We start from the raw sequence: 22,990 nt of genomic DNA, 5'->3' as shown, positions 1-22,990 counted from the left end.
TGGCTTTTTTCAGCTTTATTGATGTAAAATTGTATATAATCAAAATGTACAATGTCATTTTTTATATACATATACATTGTGAAATACTTACCACAAAGAAGCTAATTGACATATCCATCATTTTGCATGGTTACCTAAATTTTCTGAAACAAAAAAAATTTTTTTCTGTCATGTGTTATAATTCTTTATGATCAAATATTCACCCCACTACTAAATCACCCTCTAACTGGAGATTAGTTTATGCAAGTTACTCAGCATTCTTTAAATAAATTATTCGTCTGCTTAAATTGGGCAGTTTGTTCCATCGCTTGCCCCCACAGTCCTACTGAAGCAGTGGATCACTCCTTTCCCTTGCCCTAGCTCATCCTCTGTTCTCTCATGGCCTGTACTGACTCAGGCACCTACCCACTCCCTTTTCTCTGAGACTTCCTGCCTCATCTCCTGCTCCCAATGGCTTAGTTCCCTCTTCAGATCTCAGGTTCAAATTCCTCAGAAGGATGAATGGCTGGCCCACCTAATCCCTGTTGCCCTAGTTTGGGCCGAACTTTTTGGGTCAGGCCGTCTCTGAAGACTCCAGCAAGTCCACGGGCCAGCTGCCGTTAGGGCACTCAGCTGTAGCTGAGGGAGGTGGGGAGCATGTGGAACAGGGCAAGGGGAGACACCGTTAGCAAAATGGCAGGCATGACAAACACTCTGAGGCTTGGTCTGTTCAGAACTGAAGGTGACGGTCCCCTTACCACATCACACTTGGAATGTGGACTCCCATTCCAAATCTCAAACCAAGAGAGAGCCCTGGACTGAGTGGGGCCTGCCTGGCCAGAGGACAGATACTGGAACAATGAGGGAACATCTCCCACAGGGATAGGTGAAGGAGAGAGGTGGCCACACCTGTCCATCTTTACCTGCTCACAGGCTCTCCTGGCATGGAAGCTGAGCTGTTCTAGTGGCCTGGAAGGCAGCATCAGAACCAGATAAGGGGCTGGCCCATGGCTCACTTGGGAGAGTGTGGTGCTGACAACACCAAGTCAAGGGGTAAGATCCCCTTACCAGTCATCTTTAAAAAAAAAAAGAAAAAAAAAAACGAGATAAAGATGTTACAAGGGTGCAGACTCCAGTTCAGTTCTAGAAATAGTTTTCTCACAGTCAGAGATGTTCCACAACACACCAGACAACCTTTGAAGATTGTCTGGCAAGATCCATTCTGGCAAGGTTGTTCTAGGGAAAGTGAAGGAAAAATGGTCAGGACCCCTCAGGTGTTCAGAATCTTGCTGAGCATTCAATGTAAAGATATGCACGTGTGCCCAGGTGTTCCTTGGTTATTATCTAATGTAATTGCGCATGTGCACCCAGGTGTCCTGGGTTATGGACTTAAGTATTAAGGATGAGCGGCTCTGATCCACGGGGGCTCCCCTGCTCCCAGGGGTGGGGGGGTCACAAGGAGGCTGCTACTGCTGCTGCAGGCTGTTCCTGCCGTTGCCCACAGGACCCTCCAAGAGGCCATCACTGCTGCTGCCGCTGGAGACTGCTATAAGCTGCTGCTGAGGACTGAGCTTGTGTCATCTGCCAATGGCTCCTGGAATCTTTCCCAATTACCTAGCATGGACTTGTGGTGACCCAGCCTGGCATGTGAGGGGTCTGTGAGAACTAGCCTGACATTGTAATGGTTGAACTGGGTGGACTTTGGCGTCTCTTCTAACCCTGAGATTTTTTTTTTTTTTTAAGATAACCGGTAAGGGGACCTTAACCCTTGACTTGGTGTTGTCAGCACCACGCTCTCCTAAGTGAGCTAACTGGCCATCCCTATATAGGGATCCAAACCCGTGGCCTTGGTGTTATCAGCACCACACTCTCCCAAGTGAACCACGGGCCAGCCCTAGCCCTGAGCTTTAATATTTGGAATACTTAGTTGAATGAATGAAGATTGAATGACTACTTATTGCTTTGTTGGTTGAACGAAGGTTAGATGGCTAATAGGATTCAGCACCTTGGTTCCTGCTCTATTCTCTTACCTTGCCCTTTATTCTGCTTGTCTTTCTTTTCCTTCCAAATATATTCAAGGAGAAATGTTTGAATTTGTGTGCTGGGTATGGAAAACATTGTAGACTAAATATTCCTTTTGCATAATCAAGATTTCATCTTAGGCAAATTTGGTCGCCCAGGCACGTGCCCATGCTGACTGGTCTAACCTGCTTCAGGACTGATGGGAGATCTGAATTTAGCATTTTGGCCTAGGGAGTAGAACTGAAGGTCACAGCTTGATCTAGGCCTGTTTGGCCCAGAGCCCTGGGCCTCATCTGGGTTCCCTCATGTGCAGGCAGAAAATATCTTCCCAAACATTCCTTCAAAGTGCTTAAAATTCCAACAATTGAATCACACCTTCATTGCACAACAGAACTGAAAAACTTTTGAGGTAGTACACTCCAACAACCTTTTGTTCAGTCTGTTTTATTTTTGGAGTAAGATCCCTGGTAAAATGTGAATGGAGTCAGGGAAGGGATGCATATGAAGCCCTTACTGGCTAGATTAATCAACGATTGCCTCAGCTCCGTAGGTCAATTTGGTCTATCAGTTGAGCTCAATGTCCCTAATGGGGTACAGAAGGACCTGGACACAGGCTGGGCAAGCTTTGACAGGGAGTGAACAGGAAATAGCCTGAGTACCTGAGAAATATCCTAGGCTGTAGACCTAGCTGAGGGACCATGGTGGAATCCTGAAGATGAGGAGCAGCAGCGGGGCTCAAAAAGCCCAGAGACTATTCCTCCCTTTCTCCAGGGTTGTCTTGAGCTGGCCTGGGGGCAGAAAAGGTAATCCATTTGTCTGGCCCCTGTTACCCTAGCCCATCTCTGGAGCTAGAGGAGCAAAGAACTTGGGAACTGCATGTAACTGGCATGGTCACTCCACCAGCTTAAGGTAAAAACTATAGTCACATTTTCCCCTCATTAATTGCTTGAGCTCCCACAAGATCTTATCAGCAGGAAGTCCAATCTGGCCCTCTGCAGGCTTTCTCCCCCACCCCATAGGAGTGCTCAAAACCCTCAGAAACTAGCTCACTTCAACTGGGGTCCCTGTTGAGCACCATCCTTGCTCCACCTCACTGCTCAGAACCCCAATAGCCATTTCCAGCTCCAGGAAATCCTGCCTCTGCAGCTAAGGCCAAAAGCGGAAGGGAGTAGGGACCCAAATCAGCCAAGAGCATCTGCCCCAGTCCACCTTGCCCCTTCTTAGAGACATTCTAGTTTCTTAATAAATCATGTGTCCTTCAAAGTTGGGACACATATGAACACATGACTCCAAAGTTCAAGCTCTCATTCACACTCCTGAGCACAGGCAATTTTCACTAGGAGGAAGGAAGGAGGGGCTTGTAGGTCCTCAGCCACAGAATTAAGCCTGGTCATCAGTCCAAGGCCACCTTCCCATACCATTGAGTTCCCCTTGGGGATGCAGGGGATCTTTCCCACCAATCAGTGGGGCTCACTGAGGATGGTCATCATAGGAGAGAGTCAAACCTCACAAGGGAAGAGGCTAGGCCTTCTATTTGTGCCCTAGAAGCTTCTTTGTCCCCTGCAAATGAATTGCCTTTCTCCCTAACTATATATCCCACTGGATCTTGGGAGAGGCAACCTTTTGTCAGACCACAAAGCGTCCTATTTTGTTCTCCCAGGGCCTATTTACATCTGGTAACATTAAGTGACTGCCGAAACATAGAGAGCCTCTTCCAAGGTGACTTGCTAAGTCCTCCCCCAAGAACAAAGCAGAGAAGCTTCCTACTCCTGTTATACTTGGCTTCCTCCAAGTTAGTAACTGATAAAACAAGTGACTTCAGTGACCATTAGTCAGGGACTTTTATACAGTGTCACTGGGTTCCTCTGAAATGCCTCAGGGACCTCTGTATGGGGCAGAGCAGGGAAAAGGGTAACTAAGAGAAAGCACCTTCATACATGAGCCCACCCCCCACAAGCATACTTCTCATCAGTCCCATGAGGCCTCACCAGCTCCTCCTGCCTCCAGTTAACCACTGCCAGCTCCTCACCCAAAGGCTACATGTAATATTTCCTCTGATAAAAGAACTCTGCAGCTAAAATATGTATTTAAAAACATATATCCAGGCCAACCACAATGAGATACCACTTCACATCCATTAGGATGGCTATTACTGAAAAAAAAAAAAAAAAAGGAAACTAACGAGTGTTAGCAAACACATAGAGAAACTGGAACTCTTGTGCACTGCTGGAAGGAATGTAAAATGGTGCAGCAGCAGCGGAAAACAGTTTGGTGGCTCAAAAAGTTAAATATAGAGTTGCCATCTGATCTAACAATTTCACTTCTAGGTATTTATCCAGAAGAATTGAAAGCGGGCATTCAAACAGATGCTTGTATACCAATGTTCATAGCAACATTATTCCAATAGCCAAAAGGTGGAAATAACCCAATTATCTACCAACAGATGAATGGATAAACAAAATATTGTATATCCATAAAGTAAAATATCACTTATTTGGTCTTTAGAAAGAAATGAAGTTCTGGGCTGGCCAGTTAACTCAATTGGTTAGAGTGTGGTGCTGATAACACCAAGGTCCAGGGTTTAGTTCCTGTACTGGTCAGCTGCCAAAAAAAAAAAAAAAAAAAAGAAAAGAAAAGAAATGAAATTCTGATATGTGCTACGACATGGATAAACCTTGAAAACATTATAGTAAGTGAAATAAGCCAGACACAAAAGGACAAATATTGTATGATTCTGCCTATATGCCTAGAATAGTGAAATTCATAGAGACAGTCATAGAGAATGAGAGGACACCAGGGGCTAGGGGGGAAAGAAGTGGGGAGTTACTATTCAGTGGTTACCAAGTTTCTGTTTGGGATGATGTATTAGTTTGTTTCTGTTGCTTATAACAAAATATCTGGAACTGGTTATTTCATAAGAAAATAAAATTTATTGCTTACAGTTTCTGAGGCTGGGAAGTCCAAAGCCCAGGGAACAAAGCTGGTGAAGGCCTTGTTGGTGGTGACAGTGATGGCAGGGTATCACATTGTAGAAAATAGTGGAGCAGAGAGAGGAAAGCAGAGAGCTTGCTCCTCATGTACTCTCCTTTTAAAGCCCTCCATGCCCATGACCACCATTATTAATTCATTCACTGCTGCAGGGTCCTACAATCTAGTCACCTCTCAAAGGCCCCACCTTTCAATTACCATAATAGGACTTCCCACCCTCAACAATAACAATAACAATGGGTATTAAACACCAGTGAGGTTGGAGGGGCATCCAGTCGACAGCAGAAGATGAAAGTCTGGAAATGGATAGGGTGATGGTTGCACAACATTGTGAATGTACTTAATAACACTGAATTGTACATCTAAAAATGGTTAAAAGGTAAGTTTTATATTATATATGAGTATATTTTTTCATACACAAAAAGTATCCAGGCCACTTCTTTGCCTAGAACAAAGATTTTGTAGCCCCACCTCAGCTCAAAGGCCTTTCCTACCCAAAGGTATGATTTCTGAAGGAGCCAAGGAAACCTGTGCTCTCAGTCCCATCAGCTTTCCTTGGCCAGAAGTATTTCGTTCTTACTCCAAGGCCATAAGATTAAATAGGATGAGAGATGTGGGAGCACCCCACCAGCACCCTACACACAGGGGCAATTTCTTCCACTTCATCCTGCCTACAAACTGTCCTGACCGGAAGAGCCCTTAGGGTTTACAGAGTCCCCCTCTTCATTATACAGATGGGGAAACTGAGGCCAGAGAGGGGGTGTGAGCTGCCCAAAGCCACACACTTTCTTGACTCACTGCCCAGTGCTCTCTCCCCTGGGCTGGGATGCTCAGAACAGACCACCATGGGGCTGGGAGGTGATGACCTATTACCTCTTGGCTCTGAAGCCTCTTCAACTGGGCTAGAGCAGGGACCAGGTCACTGAAAGCTAGGATGGTCCCACACTCATTTGAAGATGCAGCCACCTCTACTTAGGTGTGGAGGGGACACCCCACCTACACCCAAACATTTCCCTATACACATCCCTCCTCCTATCCTGCCCTTTCCTCCCATCTGACACTGCCCCACTCAATTCTCTAGCCTGTGTCCCCAGGAGACCCCTTAGTACAGAATGCCATAATAGGATGAACTGATGGACCAGAACTAGAGTGCCCAGTTTAGTTTATCTGGCCAGTAAACTGTCACATGTAAGCAAAGCCTGCCCCAGGCGCTGGTAAACATTGACTTGGAGGGCAGGCATGCCTGGGGCCCAAGGTCAGGAGGGCAATGCAGGACAGACACTTCCTCCTTACAGACAGGTCCTCTTCCAGGCCTGAAATCTCCTGGCCAAGGGACAGAGCTTCAAACCTTTTCCCAGCAAAGTGAGAGAGTTTTAACAGAACCCCATTTCCAACCCCAGAGGGTAAACAGCAAGTTTACCTAGAGTAATTCTGATGAAAAAGTTCTGAGGGCCAGAGTTACCTTCTAGTACAGCTTGTTACACAGCAGTGCTGAGCACAGAACTAAGTTAGAAAGCTCTTAGCTACAAGAGACTGCAATCTCCACAATGTCTGAATTAACAAAGGCAGCAAGGAGCCTGGAGGTAGAGATGGATAGAAAACAGTAGATCAGTAAAGGGACAGGGGTTAACACAGACTGCAATCTGGGAGGGCTTCCTGACAGAGGAGACTCTTAATTTGAGGTCTAGACAATCTATGGGAGTTGAGGGGGTGGGGGTTGGAGGAAGTTCATCCAGTCAGAGTGGGTGGCTATGGCACTGCCTAGGGGCCCCTGTGCCCTGCAGCCCCTGTGTGAGCTGGGAGAAGGGAGGGGGTTATAGGAAAGGGTGGCTCTAGATCCCTGGTAGGGTTGGGGGGTGAGGGGTGGCATAGCCCATCAGTGAACCTCAGAAGGGAATCCCACACTGGTGAGGGTAGAGCTCCCTGACCTCCCAGGAGCCCAGGATGTGGAATTCCATCATCCTGGTAGGATCCTTCAGGCCTTGAGGCGGGGTCTCAGCTCACAGCCTGGCTGGTTGTTAACAGCCCTCTTTGGCCTGGTTGCTTTCTTCCTCATGACCTTCAACCCCCTGCAGGCTGTCTCCTTTACATTTGCCTGACACCCACCATCTTGGAGGCTCCATTTCTCTCCCTGCAGTCTCCACCTACCAGCCCAGTATAGCACTGGGCCTCAGAGAGTGGCTGAGAATGGCATGGGAGGCGGGGTGTGGTGAAGAGGTGGTTCAATCAGAATTTGGAATCCTGGGGTGTGACAGCCAGAAGGGGGCATGGGGATTGCCTAACCCAAATTTCCCATTTACAAATAAAGAAACTGAGACCCTCACCTAGACATAGACAGGAAGTTGTTCAAGGCTATTCAGTGAGTTGGAGGGCACGACAAAATTAGAACCCAGGCCCTCTGACCCCATCTGAGAGCCTTTTTTCTCTGCCCAGGACCTTGCAAGAAGGAAATAAGCATTTTAGCTACAGCAGTGAGTCTCAAACTTGACAAGACAGTTTGAGATACTGTCTGGAAGTTAAATGGTGTCAACTTAGAAGAGTCTTTATAACCAGTTTGCTGATAAGCCCAAACATGGGCACTGGCACTTAGAGCAGACTCTTTTATAAGATACTCTGCATTCTGGCCAAGTCAGAATATTCTCATGTTAATTTGTTTAGCTTATCATTAAAGCGAAGATACAAAATTTAAAAATTCAGGTAGAGAATTTGCAGACAACACTGATAAGACTGGGAACCCCCAGGAAACTCAGGAGCCCAGTTTGAAAAACCTTGGGCTGGAAGGACAGACAGATCTGGGGAGGGGAGTGGAAACAGGCCAGGTCTAAGCTGTGGAGTTAAGTGTGATGGGGCACAGTGTGGGGCTGGACTCCGCCCTCTGACCACCCTATGCCCCAGCCTTCTCCTTCTGATGAGAGGCCTGGGAGTGCCCTTCCTGTAGTTTCAACCATATGGTAATCTGCAGGCTCCAGACAGCTCAGAGTCCACCTGGGCTGGACATGCCCCTGCTGGGCCTCAGGTGTTTATCTATAATATGATGGAGTAGACTTGCCTGGAAGGATTGGTAGGTTTTGAGTGGGGGGAAGGGAGAAGGAGCATCTATTTGTTAGAGCTGCCACTGCAAACTCGACAGTTTTTCTGGCAGTTCATAAGTCAAGAACCTAAAAGATCATCTTACCCCTTGCTCCACTTCTGAGACATCATCTTTCAGAAATAATGCAGGAAGGAAAGCGGAGTTTGCCCTCCAGTTGGCAGCTTACATTTTTATCCATAGATAATCATCTGGTCCTTGTGACGGGTCCTGGGAGATGGGGTCCCCTCTGAGCTTCCTCAGGCCCCTATTTCCTCCTTCTGCAAAGTAATTACAGGGTGTTATCATTGTCTGTGTTCCCATCTCCACCCCCACCCCCCAACAGATCTGATCCCCTCCAGGAGCACCTCCTTTCTCTTCTTTTTCTCTAAGGCTCAGCAGCTCACATGGACCAGAAGATGCACCTAACGAGCTGGCTGAACACATCAATGGAGATTAAGTGCTCTAGATACAACACATTCTCTCCCTGAGACCCTGTAACAGCTCTGCACCTGACCACCCAGAAGCAAAAGCAAGTGGCAAGTCAGGGAAACCAGAGCTTGCACACAGTAGGCCTGAACACTGGCCTCTGGGAAAAGGCTAGGCCAGCCACCCTTGGTAAAGTAAGGACCACAGCGGAGGCCACCTCTTCTGGTTTGTCCTCCACTGGCCTCCCAGCTTCCTTGGCTCAGCAACACCCAGGATTCCAGGCATGTTTGCCTCTGGCCTTCTAAAAATACCCAGGCCACACAGCCTCCCAGATGTCTGAGCGCTGAGTCTGTGATTTCCCTGCCTGTAATAGAACAGCCCTGACATGGGCAGCTGGGGGTGGCTCAAGCAGCTCAAGCCACTTCCTCTGCCTCCCACTTGCTTGCCTACCAGAAGTTGTCCCAGCCCCTCCTCCCATGCCTTGCAAAGCAAGAGAGGGTAGAGGCTTGACTGACTGAGCTGATAGACATCAGAGATGGTTGTCCCTTCTTGGGACAGATGGGAGAACTGAGGTCCCAGGACTTGCTCAGGGCATTTGTGGCACTAAGGTCCTCCCCCCTCCACTCCCCACTTTATGCTGCTGCCACCCCCCATCTCACATGCTGCCAGGAGTCCAGGTCTTTGAGCCCAATCTGACTTCCCCCTCGCCAGCCATAAGCTCCCGACAGCAGTGAGGGGAGGATCCCCGTGATGCCCATGGTGCCTGGAAGAGTGTCCAATCCAGAGTACACAACAGTAAATGTAGATTGGATTAAACAATGTAGTGTCAGCCAAGGCCATGCATGGAGCCCTTGGCTGGGAGACAGAGCCTCTAGATTCTAGTCCAGGGTTAGTCACAGGGACACTGGGTGTCCTCATCATTTGCCCTGGATGAGCCTGTTTAATGAGGGCTGGATGAGATGGTGTCTAAGAACTAAGCCAGCTCTGCTGTCCTGAAGCCTTGAGTTGATGCCCTATTGGGTATTCCTGTCCCCTCCTCTGCTCTACTGTGTGTCGGGAAGATGGCACATCCTGTTAGTTCCATCCAGCTCTGGCCTCTCAGCTTCTGCTCCTCTCTCCATGCTTCTAAATACCCCACCTCTGGTCCCACATGCCTGGGCCCAGCTCTCCCAGTGGTGCCACCTCTGCTTCTGCTGCTGGGTGCCCAGGGATGCATCCCTCCACTTACTAACCACGTGACATGGGTAAGGTATTGCCCTTTTCTTGGCCTCAGTTTCATCACCTCTAAAATGGAGATAAGACCTACCCTAATGAAATGTCATGAGGATAAGGGAGATTACATATCTCAGATTTTAAGTCATAGATCGCCTGCTGCAGAAAGCCTTCCCTGGCCTCCCAGAATGGCTTGGGTGCCTTTGCTGGCTGTCCAGTTCTGTCCTTCCCTCCTTCATACAATGCCCATACTATGTGGTCATTGTCTCTCTATGAATCCATTCCCCATCAGGCTGGGGGCTCTTCAGGTTCAGGCATCTCCAGGGCCCAGTATAGGATCTTCACAGATGAAGTACCTCAGAAAGTTTGTTGACTGACAAAGTGAGTGAATTAAGCCTGGGGGAAAGGCAAAGCATTGTGCAGAAGTCAGGGAGTCTGATTTAGGAGGGGGCTGATTGACAGGGAAAGTTCTGGTGGTAGGAACATTGAAAGCCGCTTAGAACCCCTCCCCCATTTCTCTGCTTGGTGAATTCGTCCTTCGAGATCCCAGAAAGCATCTCCTCTGAGAAACTTGGTCCCTCTCCCCTGCACATTACATCCTCCACTATAGGGTTTCTTTACATGCCTGTCTCCCCACTCAGATGGTGAGTTACCTAAAGGCAAGACCCTGTTGGATCCCATAGCACCAAGTTCTGGGTGTGGTGTGAGTCCAATAAAGGTTGTGGAGAGAAAGAATGGAGGGAGGAAGTGGTTTCTGAATCCGACTTGGGTTTGAACTGCCTGATCTTTAACGCCATTCCCAGCCTTGGGGATGACAGTAAGTTTCCAAAGTAAGAGAAATGAAGGTGTAAGCTTCTGTCTTCCTTCCACCCTCCAAGCATGTGTGGATTAAATGTGAACTGGTGAAAAGGATTAATAAAGAGCAATTAAAATATATTCCTGAACCCCATCTTTGTGTCTGGATTTTCCTCTTTGCTGACAAAGAGCTGCAGAAACCAGACTTTAAGCATAGAAGACCTCTGGATATCCCAAATAATGTTCCTCAAGCCTTTGATGGGAGCCCAATTACTTGCACTTTACACTTTCACTTTTCACTTTTAAGCCCTTTGTGATCTGGTTATAAACAGTGTAAAGGTTAATTGGCAGCCAGTGTTGGGAGTGAGAAGCTGCTACTGCAGACGGGCAGGCAGGAGGTATTTATCAAAGCAGCAGAGAGAGGAGGTACCTGCCAGGTTGGCAGAAAAGAGACAGAAAGGGCCGGCCCCGTGGTGCACTCGGGAGAGTGCAGCGCTGGGAGTGCAGCAGCGCTCCCGCCACGGGTTTGGATCCTATATAGGGATGACCGGTGCGCTCACAGCGCTCACTGGCTGAGCGCGGTGCGGCTGGTCTCAAAAAGGACAAAAAAAAAAAAAAAAAGAAAAGAAAAGAGACAGAAAAACAAAACAATATCACACAGGCAAAAGCACTGCAAAGCACCACAGATTGTGATCATTTAATTCAGGGTCAGATCTCCCAACAAATAAGTGCCCCTGGGTATATCACTGCATTTACGCTCTAGACAAATCCCTTTCTGGGCCTCAGTCTTTCCATCTGTAAAATGAACAGGTTCCATCAAGAGTTCTGAGGACTTATGATTCTCCACAAGTTTCCTCTTTTTGTTCCTAACCATACAGGTCAAATGAGGTTTTGTCAAGGTCAAGACCTCAGTCTCCAGAGTTTTGGGGCAATCAGGCTTTCTTGCCACAAACTCCCGATGGTATAGTCTACTACCGAGGCTTAGGCTGTCTGGGTTGAGTCCCCAAGGAGAAACAAAACTCTCCAGGAGCTGGCACAGAGGCTGTGGCCCATGGTCTGCTGGCGGCCTACGGAAGAGGTGAAAAGGAAGCCTGTCTCTGGGTGAAACGGAAGTGCCTGAGGTCTGACAGTTGTTCTCAGTGTGGTCTCTGCAGCCAGGAGGGAAGTAAAACTGTCCGGGCATTTAGCAGCTTCTACCCTGAAAGCCCATGGGACAGCAATAGGTGAGGTCTGAAGCAGACCTGCTCTCTGGTCCAAAGCCCTGGCCCAGGCCAAGGGCAGTCCTTGGAGAGCAGGCTAGCTCAAGGATTTGGGGGAGGGCAAATGAAAAAGCCCTGAGGCTGGCTCATGACCTTGGGCAAATCTCTGTCTCTTTGGGCCCAGTTTCCCCATTTGCAAAAATGGAGTTTGGGCTAAGTTTGTCTGTTCAATAAGGATTTTTGGAATGGTGGGTACTGTGGATATAAAGACAGTTTGGTTCAGGAAACCTGGCCTGTTACCCTGCTGGTCAGGGACACACAGCCTGGTGGGAGGTAGTTATGGAAACATTGGATAGTTATGGTTATCAATGTGTGTATGGGTACTGAAAAGCTCTGGACATAGAGCACTTAATCTAGCCTGGGAGCACAGGGAGAGCTCCAATGAAGGTTAAGTGACATGACCAAGGACACATAGTTAATAAGTGGTCCATCTGGGGCCACAGTCTTGAAAGGAAGGGGAATTCAGAAAAGGACATAGCTAAATAGAAGTCTAGAAGTCCGGTCAGCTTGTGCTTTGTGCTGTCATCAAGATCTGAACAAGGTTATAAGACCCAGAGGGAGGAGGATTAACACTGACTTAGAGGAAGGGGGAAGGCTTTACAAAAGCAGGGGTTTTGAGCTGCTGTTAAAAGGATAAATATGAGTTTGTTAGGCAGAGAAAGGGGAGAAAGGTGTTGAAAGCACAGACAACAGGATATTTAGATGTGTGAAGCTGCTAAGAGCCTGATGAATCACTGGGAAAGTGCACCTATATGGCGTTTGGAAAAAAAGGTGCGTGAAATGGTTGGAATGAGAGATGAGATTGGGTAGGCTGGCTGGAGTCATGCAGTCAAGGGCCTTGAATGTCACATTAAAAGCTTGGGCTTAGAGGGCAGGCTGGTTAGCTCAGTTGATTAGAGCATGGTGCTGATAACAACAAGGTCCAGGATTCAATCCCTGTACTGGCCAGATGTAAAAAAAAAAAAAAAGTTTGAGCTTAATTCGGAGGACAATGGGGAGCCATAGAAGGATCTTAAGCAGAGGAGTGCATGGTCAAAACTGTCTATTAGAAGACTTGCTCTGGCTGTTAGGAGGGCAGAGGACAGGAGTGCAGGATTGGGAGACAGGCAGGAATGACCGCAAGAAGGCAGTGGCAGAGGATTGAGGGTGCCAGGTGAGTGTCAGGCCCAGCCCCTGTTGAGAAATTGAAACTTTTCAGGAGCCTACAGAGGTATGGAGGAAATGAGAACTGAAACCTGGGCCCTGCTGTGGCTATGGCTGTGATCTGGGCAGATGTGGTTAGCAAGGGAAGTAAAAGGGCTGAGGTGATTGGTAGCCCATACTTGAGGGAAGGGGATAGCTTGTGGAAGATGCTGGAGGCCTGTCCTTAGGCTGGTGTCCTGTTCCAGTATGGGGCAGGGTGAAGAACCATGTCCTGAGGGAGGCCACCAAGTCCCTGCCCCTTGCTCCTGTCCTCAGGGATCCTACTTCCTCCTGAGAGATAAGCCTACCCTTCCGCTTTTCCAGCACTCCAGGTTCCTGTTCAGGCCCTGCCAGGCCCTCCAGAGAGCCTGCCCTGAGCAGCACAGTTTCCTCATATTCCTATAGCTCACATTGCCTGAGCTGTGGTATGACTTTGTTCTGCCTTGAGGCATGTTTTGTTCTGTGATCTTGCTTCACCATGTCAGTCACTGTTACCTTGCTGCAGGTGCCCCTGTCTTATCTGACTCTGCTCACAAGAGTTCTTTGGGAGTGACAGAAAAGTCAGAATCAGACCCTGCGGCTCCCAAAGTAGCTAGCGCTGAGCATGCCTGTCTTAAAGCAGGAGTATTTGGAGGGGTTGTTCATGGTCTGAGTGGTTGGTTCTTCATTCTGGGGAAAGTCTTGACCTGCCTGATCTGAATGGGAAGATCCAGGTGGAGGGAACTGTGTTAGTTATGGCGCCAGCAGGAAGCAATTCACCCCTAATGGTTCAAATGAAGAGACTGTAATGAAGGGACTACTATACTAAGGTGTGGGCAGGTTAAGGGAACAAACTAAAGGATAGTAAGGTGTCCACCCAGAGGCTGGCAACAGTGGCAAACTCTTACTCCTTAGGACTGAAGGAGACCAGGAATCATGTTACTGGAGCCCAGTGAGACGTGGGGCTGCCTGTGATCATGGAGGGAGCAGAAGGAGAAATACCTCAATCTCTCTCTTCTCTCATCCTCTACTCTTATTGTCTGACCCTGTTTTAGTCCGTTTTGTGTTGCTATAACAGAAATACCTGAGACTGGGTAATTTATAAAGAAAAGAGGTTTATTTGGCTTACGATTCTGGGACAGCTGCAGCTGGTATGGGCCTCAGGCTGCTTCTACTCATGGCAGAAAGTGGCAGGCTGCCGGTGGGTACGAGCAGATCACATGGTGAGAGGAAGCAAGAGAGAGAGAGAGAGGAGGTGCCAGGGTCTTTTAAACAAGAAGCTCTCGCGGGAACTAATAGAGCAAGAACTCACTCACTCCCCCAGGGAGAGCATTAATCCATTTATGAGGGATCTGCCCCCATGACTCAATCAGTTTCCAACACTGCCATGTTGGGGATCAAATTTCCACATGAGTTTTGGAGGGGACAACACATCCAAACTCCATCAGACCCCAAGTGGAAACTAATTGACAATAGGGCCTGGTGATGCAGCCCATAGGAGTCAGCCTCCTGGGGCACAGTGCAGGATCTGGGTGGGGTACAAATCATCTCCAGATGTGCCTGAAAGATTATCACCCAGATGGGTGCCTTGATGCAGTCACTTCTCTCTAATCAGTGCTGGGTTGGAGGTTTTCCTAGCTGCCCCAGAGAGAAAAGATGAGGCTTCACCTTTATATTCATTCTGCTATCATCTAGAATGCACTCTCTGGTCTTCATGGTTACTGAACTAGAGAATGACAGAGCCATGTGGGCCTCAAGGATAAATATCTCAACATACATAATGCACAGTGACTGAGGCCCAGAGATGGCTGGAACTGTGCCAATGGTAAATAGGGCCAGGGCAGAATATAGTAGAACATAGTGGAGGGGAGGTGCTGTGAGATGTTGGAGAGGTACACAGTATCTAAATTGTGCAGTTAAGTCCATGTAGCTAGAAAGCAGCAGGGCCAAGAGTCAAACTGGTCAGTCTGACTTAGAACTTGACCCAAGCTCTGAACCAAGACCCCAAGCTGAGTGCCCACTGTGCAGGGAGGAAAGGCACCAGAGTTAGTGTGACCCAGCCCAAGGTGCTTGTCTCTCAGATCCACCCCATCCTCTCTTTATGGGACACTCACTTACAAGCCTCCTGCTGGGAGGAGTAGCAATGAAGTCACAGAACCAATGCAGCAGGTGAGGACAGAGTGCTGAATATGAGCAGAGGACACAGGTCCACGCAGGCCCGCAGGCACATCCTCCCTTAGGCTGCTGGATGGTGCCTTCCATTCTGTGACCTGGCTGCCCACTCTTAATGTTCCACTGCTGGTAAACTCTGGGTCTTCAGGCCTCAAAATCCATCCAGAGTGTCTGCTGGGTGCCACACCTTGCCCTAGGTGCCAGGGATACAGAGACAAACAAGATCTCCTCTCAGAGTCTATGGGGATAGGGGTACACTGATAGGATGGGTGATATAGCCAATACACATGCCTATTCCAGAGCATGCTAAACACCATAAAGGAGTATCACTTTTTTTTTCTTGGTGGCTGGCTGGTACAGGAATCCGAATCTTTGACCTTGGTGTTACAAAGCTGCACTCTAACCAGCTGAGGAGTATCACTCTTTAAAATTTAGAGCAAACATCCAAGGGGTATACCTGAGGTTGTAGTCCACCTTTGGATTTTCCAGGATTTTCTACTTAAGACTTTCCCAAACACAGTTCAGGCCCATCCAGTCTGCAATTTTTCCCCCACTGCTCTTCTATGGGGACTGCCCACCTCCCATGCATCAAGGCCTGCTTCCAATACAGGCTTCCTGGGTCCCCTCCTTTAGACAGAGGCAGCCTTTCCTCACTTGGAACTATACACTTTGTTCCTGTGCTTTGGAATTTCTTAGTGAGGGAATTGTAGATCTTGTCTCTCCATCTATATTGGGAGCTCCTGTTCATTCAATTCTTCATTCTCCCCTCCCTAAACACTATACATGAAGTGCCCAGTTGCTCAATTAAACTGTGGCAGCCCAGCTCCTGAGAGGAGAAACTGGGTGAGTCCAGCAACTGTTATGGAGTGGTTAAACTCTGGACACTGGAGCAGAACCATCTGGGTTCAAATCCTGTTCCTTACTAATTGTGGGATCTCAGGCAAGTTGCTTAACTCCATTCTCAAAATCAAGATAACTGAGTGTTGTAAGAATTAATGGGTTAACACATCGAAGCCCTTAGAGCTGTGTCTAGTACCCCCTAAACATTCAAGAAATGTTAGCTATTATTATTACAGCTATTATTAGGAGCCAGCCAGGTATGCTTGTAAACAACTCCTCACACCCAAGCAAAGCTGGTGCACACACACACACTGGCTCGACACACAGCCACACTTAGAAATAGGGAGGGGAAAGAACTGTAATCCCATTTCAGAGAGGAGTGCAGGCTCTGAGAGTCAGGGGTATTCATTCATTTTATAAATGTTGAGCAATTTCCACGTGTCAGGCACTGCTTCTCCTCCCACATCAAATTTACTAAATCCTCAGAGGGGAGGCTGGGGGCTGTGTATTTTAAACAAAAATCCTCAGGTGATTCTTACCTTAGGCAAGCCAGAAAAATGGTTAGACTCTAAGATACTAGGGTAAGCATCTCACCAAGTCCAAGTTTGGACCTGAGTTTTATGGAGAATACTATCTTCTGGTGGTAGATTAGCACAGATCCTGAAGGCTTATTGGTAAAAATCTTTTTGCCAAATACTGGCTGTGTGACCTTAGGCAAGTTACTTAATCTATCAATGCCTCATCAGTAAAATGGGTTATTAAATACTACCTACCTCAGATCTGTTGTGAGAATTAAATTAGATATGTGCAGTCTGCCACACAGTAACTATTATAAAGCATGAGCTATTATTATTAATGTGCTCAGTGTAGACAAATATCAGACAGAAGGCGGGGTGGTGGATTTGATTTTCCTTACCCCAGAATTGGCTCTGTCTACAGCGTTGGCAGTGTCTGTCTCATCAGGGAGACTCACCACCTGGTCCCTTCCCCTGGAAGAGCTTTCTTGAGCCAGGGAATTCCCTCCCACAGTGACTGACAGCAGCTCCTAGCATTCTGATGCCACATGCTCTGCCCACAGCAGCAGACTGAGAATTAGATCACGTCTTGGGGCCAAGGCTGGACCGGGAAGACAGGCAGGGTTAGGAGCTGAAGCTGTCCACTTAGGAAGGCCAAAATTGGGAGGGAGAGAGCAGACCCTGGAGAGGCTCCTCTCCACAAACTGGGCCAGCTTTGGCTGAGGGTGGTGCCGCAGACAGGGGAAGGGCGGGTGCCCATGGAGGAGAGGCGGGATGCCAGGGTGTTTACCAGCCCTCCGGGACACTCATTTTGGCCCACCACCTCCAGGCAGGGAGCAGTAAAGAGTATTTTGTTTAGGCATTGACTGGGCAGGCTGGGGAAAAATAGGCAGGCAGGCTTCCTGAGCTGAGCACAGCCTGCTCCCTTCACAGGCCAGCCCACAGTGATGACTGAGCCACCACCTCCCCATCCTGCGGTCCCTCCCCCACAACTCCATCTCCCTTCCTGCTCCCTGTCTGACCCTCCTCCCCTAGCTCAGCTGGGAGGGCCTCCTCCATGGAAGGAGCTCATGGACTGGTAGCATCCTGCACCTTCCAGGCTGGGCCCTGTAGAAACTCCCTGGTGGAACCGTGGTGTTACATATGAGGAAATTGAGGCTAAGGGAGAGGCAGGGACTTCCCAGGTCCTCACAGTGAGTCAGGGGCAGAATTGGAACTGTTGTCAGGCTCAACCTCTCCCCATGGGAATTCCTCTTTTTGTGTTTTATTTTTTAATTTACAAACAAATCCAGATCAAAATGAAAGGAAACTGAAGGAAAACTCACACAAAGGAAACTCACATTTGTGGGCCAGCACAGTTACAGGCATTTTACACAAACATTCCCACTTAATTCCCACCACAACCCTAAAAAGAACCATTATTTCCCTTTTATAGACAAGAGAACCCAGATGAAATGATTTTTCATGACTTCATCAAGAACCCATAGTTAGGCAGAGGAGGAACCAGACATCTAACCCAGGTTTACCTGATCTCTCAACCCCATAACCTCACCACTCCACCAAAGCCTGTTTTACTCTTTGGCGCCTAGCTTCCAGAGTGTTGGCACAGTACTGCTCCCAGTGAAGGCTCTTGTTGGTATCCCATATAGGCAGTTGCTCAGCCTCCCTGACGTATCCTAGAATTGGCAGTCACATGCTTACATGGCTCCTCAGCCCTTTACAGATCACATACCTGTTATTTCATTTAACCTGTATAGCCTCCCTAGGAGGAAGATAGGACGGAATTTATTACTCCCATTTTGCAGATGTGGAAAGCAAGGCTGAGAAGACAGTGATGTGCCAAGGTCACACTCAGTGAGTGCCTATCAAAGACAGGACTAGAACCTTGGTTTTCTGCTTCCTGTGTCAAAACCATGTGTTTGCCAGCTCCTACCATAACCCTGGGACAGACTACTCATCCCCGTACCCCCTAAGTTGTAATACTCCCTGGCAGGGGCACCAGTTGACTGGATGATTCCCTGTCCTAGTGTCTGCCTCTTAAGAGACTCACCTCTGGCCTTAGATCCCTGCTACCAACTGGTATGACCTGGGCCCTGCATGTCCCCGACTCATTGCTATGGCCATTGGTCCATGTGTTGAGCTGGGGAGCTCCTTGCCTGGGTCACACCTCAGAGACTTGCTCATGACTAAGCCCAGAATAAGGGGCTTGTTGAGTGACAAAGGATGGAATTCAAGGCTTATTTCTACCATAAACTCACTATGTGTCCTAGGGAGAGCCCCCTGCCCTCTTCTGTTTCTTTCTGGTGGCTACCCATCCTGAAGCCTCATTCCACTGTGCTGGGATTCTCCATCCTGGGAGCTGACTAGTGAAGGAGACAGGCACACTCTCGCACCAGGCTGGTTGGAGGGCTGTGTTGAGGGAATTAGTTCAGGGAGGGGCAATGGTGAGGGGTGGGGGCTAGGGAAAGGTGACTGGGGTATGAAAGAGGTGAATGGGGGTGGGGTCCACCGACTTCATTGTCTGCTGTGGTCCCCAGCTGGGCTCAGTGAGGCTCAGGCAGGGAATGGCTGGCATCTGGATGTGCTGACAAACATTCCTGAGCAGCCTGTGCCCATATGGGTGGGGGATAATGACAGAGAGGAAGGGGGAGTAGAGAGGGCTGTGGACCCCAGCCATAGGAAGGGTGGGGGGGGGTGCCTTGGTGCAGAATGGACAGGTGAATGGAGTGTCAATCTGTCCTGGGTGCCTGCTCTGGACCAGGAGTGGGGTGCTGCTCATATTCTAGCCTCTCTAAAGTACTGATACACACTTTGCCTCCCTGTGGTTCCTCCCGGGAGCCCTGTGGAATATTGGAATAGCTGTTGTTCCAGTGCCCACTCATATACCTGCTAGCTTTTGATCCTGGCTCTGACTTAACCTTACAACCACATTCCTTCTGGGAGACTACACTGCAGCATGGCATCTGGAAGGAGAGCACAGATTCAGAGCCAGAGGGAGCCAGGATCCATGCCTGGCTCTGCTTTACTAGCTGTGTGACCTTGGGTAGGTCATTTCACTTGTGAGTCTTAGTCTGTGATATCTGTGAAATGGGGTCATATATATCAAGAAGGATTGTGAGGATTGGAAACTGCAAATAACATGCTTAGTTCATGTCTGAGACATGGAAGAGGCAAAATAAATGGTAACTGTTAATTAATTTCTTTCCAGGGTGAGAATCCCATCTGTGGCCTCTTTGATGGAAGGGAGCTAGCCTAGCACCTGCTTGCACAGCCCCAGGGAAGGGGAGCTCACCCCCCTAGGGGTGGCTCTGCCTGGAAAATCCCCCTCCTGAGATGCAGCTGAGACCTGTCCCAGTTGTCTCTGGGCCATAGTGTATTTTGCTCTGCAGCATTTCCCCTAAAGAATCTCAAGAGATCTTACTGGTAACACAGTGCTTGCCCGCAGTGCAGGAGGAAGGCTCTGGAAGTTCCCAGCCTTGTTCAAAGGGGTACATTTTAAGTCCGGCATACATAAATCACAGAAATCCCTTCCCCTGTCCCATGGAATATATGGATTGTATCCTCCTGAATCTACTTTTTTCCTGGGTGAACTCTCCCAGTTCCTTTGAACATTCCTCATAGAGGAAAATTTCTCATGGGAGAACTGGGTTCTGTCCCCAAATCTATCACTTTAGGTGAGTCACTTGTCTTCACTGAGCCTCCAGTTCTTCATCTATAAAAATGAAGAAAATAATACCATCTCATAGGGTTATAGTGAAGATTAGTTTGGAAAAATAACATGAAGTTTAAGGTTTGGAAAATGCACTTAGTAAATATTAAAACACAATTTTAAAAAAATCAGATTTTTGAAAAAGCAGTTAGCAGGTAAGCCCATCTGGTATTTAGTTCTTTATAACACTTCCAAAGGAAATCATTCCAGAAATTCAATGCCACTCCTGGCTTCAGAATGATGGCAAATTAGGGAGAGGAAGCCCTCCCATAAAACAAAGCCCCAGGCTCTGACTTCATCTGTGAAGAACCTACTAAATTCTAGGCTCATTCACTTACCTTATTCTGTATATGGGCACCAAGCCCCAGAGAAGTCCCAACAGATCACTGATTGAGGCTGGATTCCCAAGCACTCCAACATCAGCACCTTTATACCCCCAGTATTCACTTCCTGAAGAGGGAGATGAAGGGAGGATAATCTCTGGGCCTGATCAGTCACACCCAGGACTAGGATTCAGCAAATCTTTGTTAAGCACCTGCTACATGCCGGACACTGCATTTGGGCTAGCACTGTGTTACCCCTCCCCCACTAGCTCAGTGTCATTCATGGAATGGTTAGTCTAGAACTCAGCCTTGGTGAAGGCCTAGGCTGATTCTGTCTTGATCACCCCTTTATCTCCAGTGCCTGGCATAAGTCTTGGCACAAAGCAGGACCTTAGCAAATATTTTTTGAATGAATGATGAATCAGTGAGAGCTTATTGAGTACTGACTATGGGCCAGGCTCTGCAGAAGGAGAAATTCTATTTAATACAAACCTATGAGGCTTGTATTATACCTCCATTTTACAAGTGAGGAAACAAAGGCTAAGAGGTGAACTGACTAGCCCAAGGCTTCACAATGAATTGGTGGTGGAGTTGAGACTGGAGCCCAGACTAGCTACCTCTGGCCTGGGCTCTAGCTACTGCCCCACAGCTGTCAGGGTCCTGGGCCGCCTCCACCCACCTATTCCCTTGCCCCAGGCCTTGCCTGATCTAATTGAGGACTCTGGTGAAGGGCTGGCTTTTGAATGGCCTCAAGGAAACCAGAAATTGCAAGGCTGGTCTCCTAGTTCATACATAGCTCTAGATGAATCTGACTCAAACATAGCTCTGATTTGATCACTTTCCTGTGCAAGAATCTAGGCTAACTCAATGTAAACACCCTGGGTTCAAGTTCTACCTTACTAATTTCTGCCTATGTGATCATGGGGCAAGTTACTTGGGTCTCTCCAGGCCTCATTCACCTTCCTTTTTTGCCTGACTGCACTTCTAAGAACAGCTGTCTGGGACCTCAACTTCTTTAAAAACTGTGGGGCAATCCACCTCACCCTCCACACAGTCTTGTGGCTCAGAGCAACTCCCCGAGTATGGGGAGGAGGTATTTTCATTCTTCTAAGGACCCCAAGGGAAACTGATATCCTTCTCCTGTAGATAATCTAGACAGAGCAGGAAGGTGTTCCTTGACTAGGTGAGCATACTCATTGGCAGATGAGGAAGCCCAAGCTCACCCAGCCAGTCAGTGGCAGCCAGAGTGGACTAGCACCCAGAGTTCCTGACTCCCAGGCAAGGACTTCCTCCACAGCCCCTGCTGCCTCCTCTATTTGTCTTCATGGTTATCGTCTTGCACCTTTCTTTACAACCCATGGAACCCTTCCTGACCCAGAGATTTGATTCCTGCCGCGTGACCTTCAGAAAGTCTCCACTCCTCTAAGGGCACCAGCTTCCTCACCTGTAAAATGGAGGCCCTGACCCTAACAACTTCTCGCCTTCCTCCAGCACAGAGTGCATGATCTTTGACTTGAATGCTCTGTCGTAGAGAGCCGTTTTTTCCCTTGCAGGGCAAATGCCCCCTTGCCCCACAGTCGTTAACGTCCTGGCACCTGCAGTCTGTTGCTAAAGGACGTGTCCTTGCTCGTCCCCTTCGTGCACATCGAGCTGGCAGGGAGCGAAGAGTGTTGGGGGACCAAGAATAAGTAAAAACGCAACTCTCCCACTGCCACAGGCATGCTGCTCGCTTCCCCATTGCAAAAATTTTACTACCAGCTTCGTCCCCCACCCCTCCGATAAACACACAAACACTGCAACTGCAAAAGCCGGCCGGAGGCGGGGGCGGCCTGTGCGCGTGCGTCGGCGCAGAGCCTTCTCCCGCCCACGCGCGCGCCCCCGGCTGGAGGCGCGCGCCACGGCGGGCTGGCGGGAAAGCGCGCGAGAAGCCCCCGACTGGCTCCCGGTGTGGGGGAGGGAGGACAGTAGGCGTTTGGAACGTGCCACTCTCGGAGAGGAAGGGGGCATTTTCGCGTTCCGCTAGCGTTTCTACCCTTCCCTTCTGCAGATCGGAGGCGGGGGCGGCCTGTGCGGGTGCGTCGGCGCAGAGCCTTCTCCCGCCCACGCGCGCGCCCCCGGCTGGAGGCGCGCGCCACGGCGGGCTGGCGGGAAAGCGCGCGAGAAGCCCCCGACTGGCTCCCGGTGTGGGGGAGGGAGGACAGTAGGCGTTTGGAACGTGCCACTCTCGGAGAGGAAGGGGGCATTTTCGCGTTCCGCTAGCGTTTCTACCCTTCCCTTCTGCAGATCAGTCCGTTAGTTCCCCCCTTCCCTCGCGGCGATACGGAGCCCCGCGCCCCGGCCTCGCTCCCTCCTTGCAGCCCGGCCCGGCCCCTCGAACCCAGCTCTGGAGCGAGTGGTTCCCTTAGCCGCCGGAGCGGGGCGCTGCGCCGCGCGGTGGGGCCGGAAATACCCGCAGCCTGAGTGGGTGAAGCCCTAGCGGGGAGCGCGGCGCCGCCTTCCTCCTTGCTCTAGCTACTGCC

General features: G+C 49.1%; 1 pseudogene; it reads left to right on the top strand.

The window, feature by feature from the left end:
* LOC103587145 overlaps nt 1–22,730 on the top strand; it is a 63,077-nt pseudogene extending 40,347 nt beyond the window's left edge.
* The last annotated feature ends 260 nt before the right edge of the window (nt 22,731–22,990 follow it).

This window comes from Galeopterus variegatus, unplaced genomic scaffold, assembly GCF_000696425.1.
Source record: "Galeopterus variegatus unplaced genomic scaffold, G_variegatus-3.0.2 Scaffold423, whole genome shotgun sequence".
Classification (NCBI taxonomy): Eukaryota; Metazoa; Chordata; class Mammalia; order Dermoptera; family Cynocephalidae; genus Galeopterus; species Galeopterus variegatus.
The sequence above is the reverse complement of the archived record's forward strand: the minus strand, read 5'-3'. Positions and strand labels throughout refer to the sequence as shown.